Here is a 5,985-nt window from a genome sequence, read left to right as displayed (position 1 = left end):
TTAATAGAATATTCATCAACATAATTACGGCCATTATAGGAAGAAGGACCGACATAACAATCTGCAGTAGCCACTGTCTTAGATCAACCGTTTAATTTCTTTTTGTGATGTATTCTAGTCTCGAAAGTTTGAAGGACGTTTAAGCTTCTGCTTTAAGAGTGGAACGCGATAGCATTCAAAGATTCCTGACTATTGTCATGCTTCCCGGCAATCGTAGCTTTATAGCGGATACGCGGAGGTAAGCGCCATCTCGTTGGTGTTATTGCAAGGAACCGAGCTGGCCTCGCCGCTCTTAGAATCGTAGACACGCTGAAAAGGGGGTTTGTGTTTAAACTTCCCCGTAATAGAATTATGTTTTCTGGTATATTCAAATTACAATCCCAAGCTATCATGTATGTAGGTTGTGTTTAGATTGAACTTTAAAATTTTTTGACACATTTTACTTTGAGGAATTCAATTAGTTTCGTAACGCCTCTGCGCCAAGCGGAGGGCCTGCGTGGTTGTGGTTCGGAATGATTTTTCACAAAACCACGTCCTACGCAACAAGCCAACCTCAGATTTCTTTTGCGACATGGGGCCCTTAACGTCATCGCTTTGATACACCATGTAATCATGTGCAACATAATACACTTGTACACTCTTACTCTAGCAAAGTGCCAGTTATGTGCTCAAAACATTCCGCGACCTCCCCTAGCTTTACTGAACTATTGTTGCCAACTTTAATGCTAAACAGATGATGCGCTATTTGGAGCCTTTAACATTCGTATAGCTCCGAATTTTCAAGCCACTGCGTGTACTAGTTTCACGCTTTCTACAGGGAACATGCATGTGTTACAAGGGGCCCTTTAAAGATGGCTATTATTTCATAAATACTGAGAAATCTATCTCAAGCATTTGCGAACCCTCCTATCATGTCAATACCATAATAATGTTTGAAAGTTCACGTTTAGGGATTCTAGTGTACTTCCCGCAAGGAAAAATCATATTACATATGACATTCATGAGCCACTTTCTGTTTATTTATATGCTCTTTTAATTATAAATTAATTCCTTTATTGGGCTACAATACATCTTGAGCAGAAAATATTTCTGCTATATAAACTCGAACCCATTTATAAATGCCTTTCCAAACGTGTCATACTTAAAGAAAGTGGCATTTAGAATGATTTCTTGATGCAAGAGCTTGAATTTCTCGAAGTGCGTTGCAATAAATTTCACAAGCTTCTTTTGATATTCCATATTTGTAGAAGCTATATTTATAAATATACAGACTCTAGAACCTCCAAATATAGAAATAAATAAATATCTAGCGTAAGCTGTAGTTCCATGATATATCTCACAGCTACATCAACATTCGCTTTAGATTCACATATGACTTCTAAAGTTATATGTGCATAAGAAAGACAATAAGAAAGTATCATTGCCTGAGACGGACGGTTCAGAAGTCCTCATTGTGGAGGGCTCCTCCGGGACTGCTGTCATAATCACTGTGCAAAAAAAAAACAATTGGATTTGTACACGTCACAGCACGCATGCCAAGTATATTATCTCACAGCAGGCCTGCCATGTAGCGTTCCTAGTTAAAAGCACACAGTAGAATCAAAGCTTTGCTGTAGAACTCGCGTCCCTCTTGTCTTCAGGATAGCAAAGGCTAGGATATCCTACTACGACTGCACGTACCCAGCGTGGGGATTGGTCAAGATTTGGATGGAATTACACAGATGCTGTTAATACAAATCGTGGTCAAGTGTCAGGAAATGGATAAAAACAATTTTTGAACAATTGAAGAGAATCGCCTTGAAGCTTTATTCCAACTTCAGCCTCATCTACTCCATTTCCCAGGGTTTTGCGTTTGTTCATTTTTTATCCGGAGGCTCGTGCTGCTTCGAATCATAAGATTTCATGAAAAACTGACGAAGCTGTCATAAAGCCGGTCCGACCACTCCTAGAGTGTGATTAGCATTATTATGTATGAAAGTTCATATTTAGTTAATTATAGTGTACTTGCCCCAAGCAAATTATGTTATACATATAAGTCAAACATGGCCTCTCTCCCAACTATTTATTTCTTTGTGCTCTTACTTATCGATCCATATATTGAGGGATGAGAAAGTATCTTGAGCGAAAAAAGATTCCGACTTTATAAAATTGAACCCAACTATAATTCCCTTTCGAAATGTTTAATAGTTCACGAAAGTAGCATTTTATAGTGGTTTCTTGATGCAAGAGCATAAATTTCGCCAAATGTGTTGCAACTAAACCTCAAATATTTCTTTTATTGATATTCCATATTTTTTATAAGCTATCTTTATCACAATACAGACCCTCGAATCTCCAAGTATAGAAATATACACCTAGCGTAATTCTATATGTCACAGCAAGATCAACAGTCGCTTCAGATTCGCATGCCTCTCACAGTAAGCTAAAACAATTAGAAAGTGTCATCACCTGTGACTGGCACTTCCGAAGTCTTCATTGTGGAGGGCTCCTCTGGTACTATTGTCGTAGTCGCTAGGCAAAAAAAAAACATGATTGCGTTAATATACGTCACAGCATGCATGCCAAGTATGTATCATCTCACAGCAGGCACATCATGTAGCGTTCCTAGTTAAGAGCACACAATACAATGAAAGCGCTGCTGTGGAACTGGCTTCCATTTGTCATAATGTTTTCCAACTTCAGCCGCCTTTTCTCTATTTCCCAGGGACTTGCGTTTGTTAATTTTTTATTCAAAGGCTCGTGCCGCTTCAAATCAGAAGATTTCATGAAAACCTGAGGAAGCTGTCATAAATCCTGTCCGACCACTCCTAGCACGTGAATAGCATTATTGGGCCTCAAAAATCATATTTTGGTAATATAGTTTACGTCCCTCAAGCAAATTATATTTTACATATAAGTCAAACACGTGCTTTTCCCAACAATTCTTTTACTTATCAATTCATTCATTGATGGGACTAGAATATATCCTGAGCGAAAAAACTCTTCGGCTTTATCAAATTAAGCCTATCTATAATCCCCCTTTCGGAATGTTTCATACTTCAAGAAAGTGGCATTTTATAGTGGTTTCTTGATGCAAGAGCTTCAATTTCGCCAAACGTGTTGCAACTAAACCTCAAATATTTCTTTTATTGATATTGCATATTTTGTATAAGCTATTTCTATTACTATATAGAGCCTCGAATCACCAAGTATAGAAACATACACCTAGCGTAATCTTGTATTTGCATTCTATATGTAACAGCAACATCAACAGTCGCTTCAGATTCACATGCCTCTCACAGTAAGCTAAAAGAACTAGAAAGTGTCATCACCTGTGACTGACACTTCAGAAGTCTTCATTGCGGAGGGCTCCTCTGGTACTGTTGTTGTAGTCGCTACGCAAAAAAAAAAACTTGATTGCGTTAATTTACGTCTCAGCATGCATGGCAAGTATATATCATCTCACAGCAGGCACATCATGTAGCGTTCCTAGTTAAAAGCACACAATACAATGAAAGCGCTGCTGTGGAACTGGCTTCTATTTGTCATAATTTATTCCAACTTCAGCCGCCTTTTCTCCATTTACCAGGGACTTGCGTTTGTTCATCTTTTATTCGAAGACTCGTGCCGCTTCAAATCAGAAGATTTCATGAAAACCTGAGGAAGCTGTCATAAATCCTGTCCGACGACTCCTAGCATGTGAATAGCATTATTGGGCCTCAAAAATCTTATTTTGGTAATATAGTTTACTTCCCTCAAGCAAATTATATTTTACATATAAGTCAAGCATGACCTCTTTCCCAACTATTTATTTATTTACTCTTTTACTTACGGATTCATTCACTGATGGGACTAGAGTGTAGCTTTAGCAGGAAAAGATTTAGGCTTTACGAAATTGAACCTATCTATATTTCCCTTTCGAACTGTTTGATACTTCAAGAAAGTGGCATTTTATAGTGGTTTCTTGATGCAAGAGCTTCAGTTTCACCAAATGTATTGCAATTAAACCTCACAAATTTCTTTTATTGATATTCCATATTTTGTGTAAGCTATCTTTATCACACTACAGACCCTCGAATCTCCAAGTATAGAAATAAATAGCTAGTGTAAGCTTGTAGTTCCATGCTTTATCTCACAGCAACATCAACAGTCGCTTCAGGTTAACATGCCTCTCAGAGCAAGCTAAAAAATTTGAAAGTATCATTGCCTGTGACTGACGCTTCCGAAGTCCTCGTTGTGGAGAACTCCTCTGGTACTGCTGTTGTAGTCGCTACGCGAAAAGAAAAAAAAAACGATCGCATTAGTATACGTAACAGCCTGCATGCCAAATATGTTATGTCCCAGCAAGCGTGCCATGTAACGTTCCAATAGTTAAAAGCACACAATACAATTAAAGCGTTGCTGTAGAACTGGCTTCCATTTCTCTTAGTCTATTCCAGCTTAGTCTTCTTTTCTCCCGTCCCCTCCCCCAGGCCCTCGCGCTTCTTCATCTTCTATCTGAGAGCTCATACGGCTTCAAATAATGAAATTTCATGAAGAACTGAGTGAGCTGATATAAAATCGTCTTCGCGCGTGAATCGCTAAATTTCTGCTATATGTCTATATATCGCAATATGTCTGAAAGTTCATATTGCTACGGCACAATATGCGCGATCACGAAAGGCCAGCAGTGTGAAGACGACGACGACGATTAGAAGCTAGCGCGGGCTGTTGCCTCTTGGCCAAGCGCAGCGTATTTTCCTTGTAAATATATTTGTACATAGCTTTTCGTCTGCGTCTTCCTACGTAACATATCTGGTGGAGGTGGACGTTCCCTGTACCTCGTCACGGAGCTTCGCAGTGGACGGTACGTCGAGCCTTCCTTCATGGCTCCCGGCGACGACAACCCGACTCCGCCGGCTCCGACACCTGCTGCCACTTCGACGACCTACATCACTCTCCCCGCTCCCCGTGATCCTGGCGTATTCTCGGGCCAAGATGGGGAAGACGTCGATGACTGGATCAGCCTGTATGAACACGTCAGCCGCAATAACCGGTGGGACCCTACTATTATGCTCGCCAACGTAGTCTTTTACCTCGGTGGCACACCTCGAGTTTGGTATCGCACGCACGAAGATGAGCTCACCAGTTGGGATTCACTTAAGACACAGCTTCGAGACTTGTTCGGCAACCCCTACGGTCAACAACTTGCCGCGCAGAAGGCGCTTTCCGGCCGTGTGCAGACGTCAACAGAGCCCTATGTCACGTACATTCAGGACGTCTTGGCTCTGTGCCGCAAAGTTGACACCCACATGACTGAGTCAGACAAGGTTTCCCACATCCTCAAAGGCATTGCCGATGACGCCTTCAACTTGCTCGTTTGCAACAACGTAGCGACGGTGGATGCTGTTATAAGAGAGTGCCGCCGCCTGGAACTCGCCAAAAGCCGACGTATTGACCAGCAGTTTGCCCGTCTGCCCAACACCCCAGCGACATCTTCCTGTGCCGACGCTCCTCGTCCCAACAACACTGCCGATGTTACCAGGATCGTCCGGCGTGAGATCGAGGCCGCCTATCCGGCTGCCTTCGACTCCAGTCCCACCAACACATCTGCAGTCACGGTCTCACTGATCCAGGCAGTTGTCCGCCAGGAGTTTGAAAACATGGGTCTTCACACCATCTGCTCGGCCCATCGCCCTAATACCCGCCCGGCTTCTTCGATTTCGCCCCATCCCGCATCTTCTTACCCACCACGTTTCCGCAACCCATCTGAATGGCGCACTGCTGACGACAAGCCTATTTGTTTCCACTGCCATCGAATCGGGCACATTTCTCGGCACTGTCGTAGTCGCTGGAGTTCCCCGAGCCGGCCTACTTATACTGCCTGCTCTCGCCCCTCAGGTGGCCCTTCTCGTCCCTATGCCGCACGCTCCGATAATGCCGCCACTGATTCTCCTGCAACGAACCGCCCCTATTCTCGTTCGCCTTCGCCCCAACGACGACAATCTCGCTCTCCCCAGCCCCGTC

General features: G+C 42.6%; 1 long non-coding RNA gene across 1 annotated transcript; it reads right to left on the bottom strand.

Annotated features, from left to right (window-relative positions):
• Positions 1-1,245: 1,245 nt before the first annotated feature.
• LOC129386480 (uncharacterized) lies at positions 1,246-3,653 on the bottom strand. The gene is made up of 3 exons (XR_008613854.1): positions 3,312-3,653; positions 2,449-2,511; positions 1,246-1,487 (listed from the first exon to the last, which is right to left on the bottom strand). It is a non-coding gene; the product is annotated as an uncharacterized lncRNA (long non-coding RNA).
• Between the last annotated feature and the right edge of the window lie 2,332 nt (positions 3,654-5,985).

The sequence above is a fragment of the Dermacentor andersoni genome, chromosome 4, assembly GCF_023375885.2.
Source record: "Dermacentor andersoni chromosome 4, qqDerAnde1_hic_scaffold, whole genome shotgun sequence".
In the NCBI taxonomy this organism is placed as follows: domain Eukaryota; kingdom Metazoa; phylum Arthropoda; class Arachnida; order Ixodida; family Ixodidae; genus Dermacentor; species Dermacentor andersoni.
Note: the sequence above shows the minus strand (reverse complement) of the source record. Positions and strands in the feature narration are given on the sequence as shown.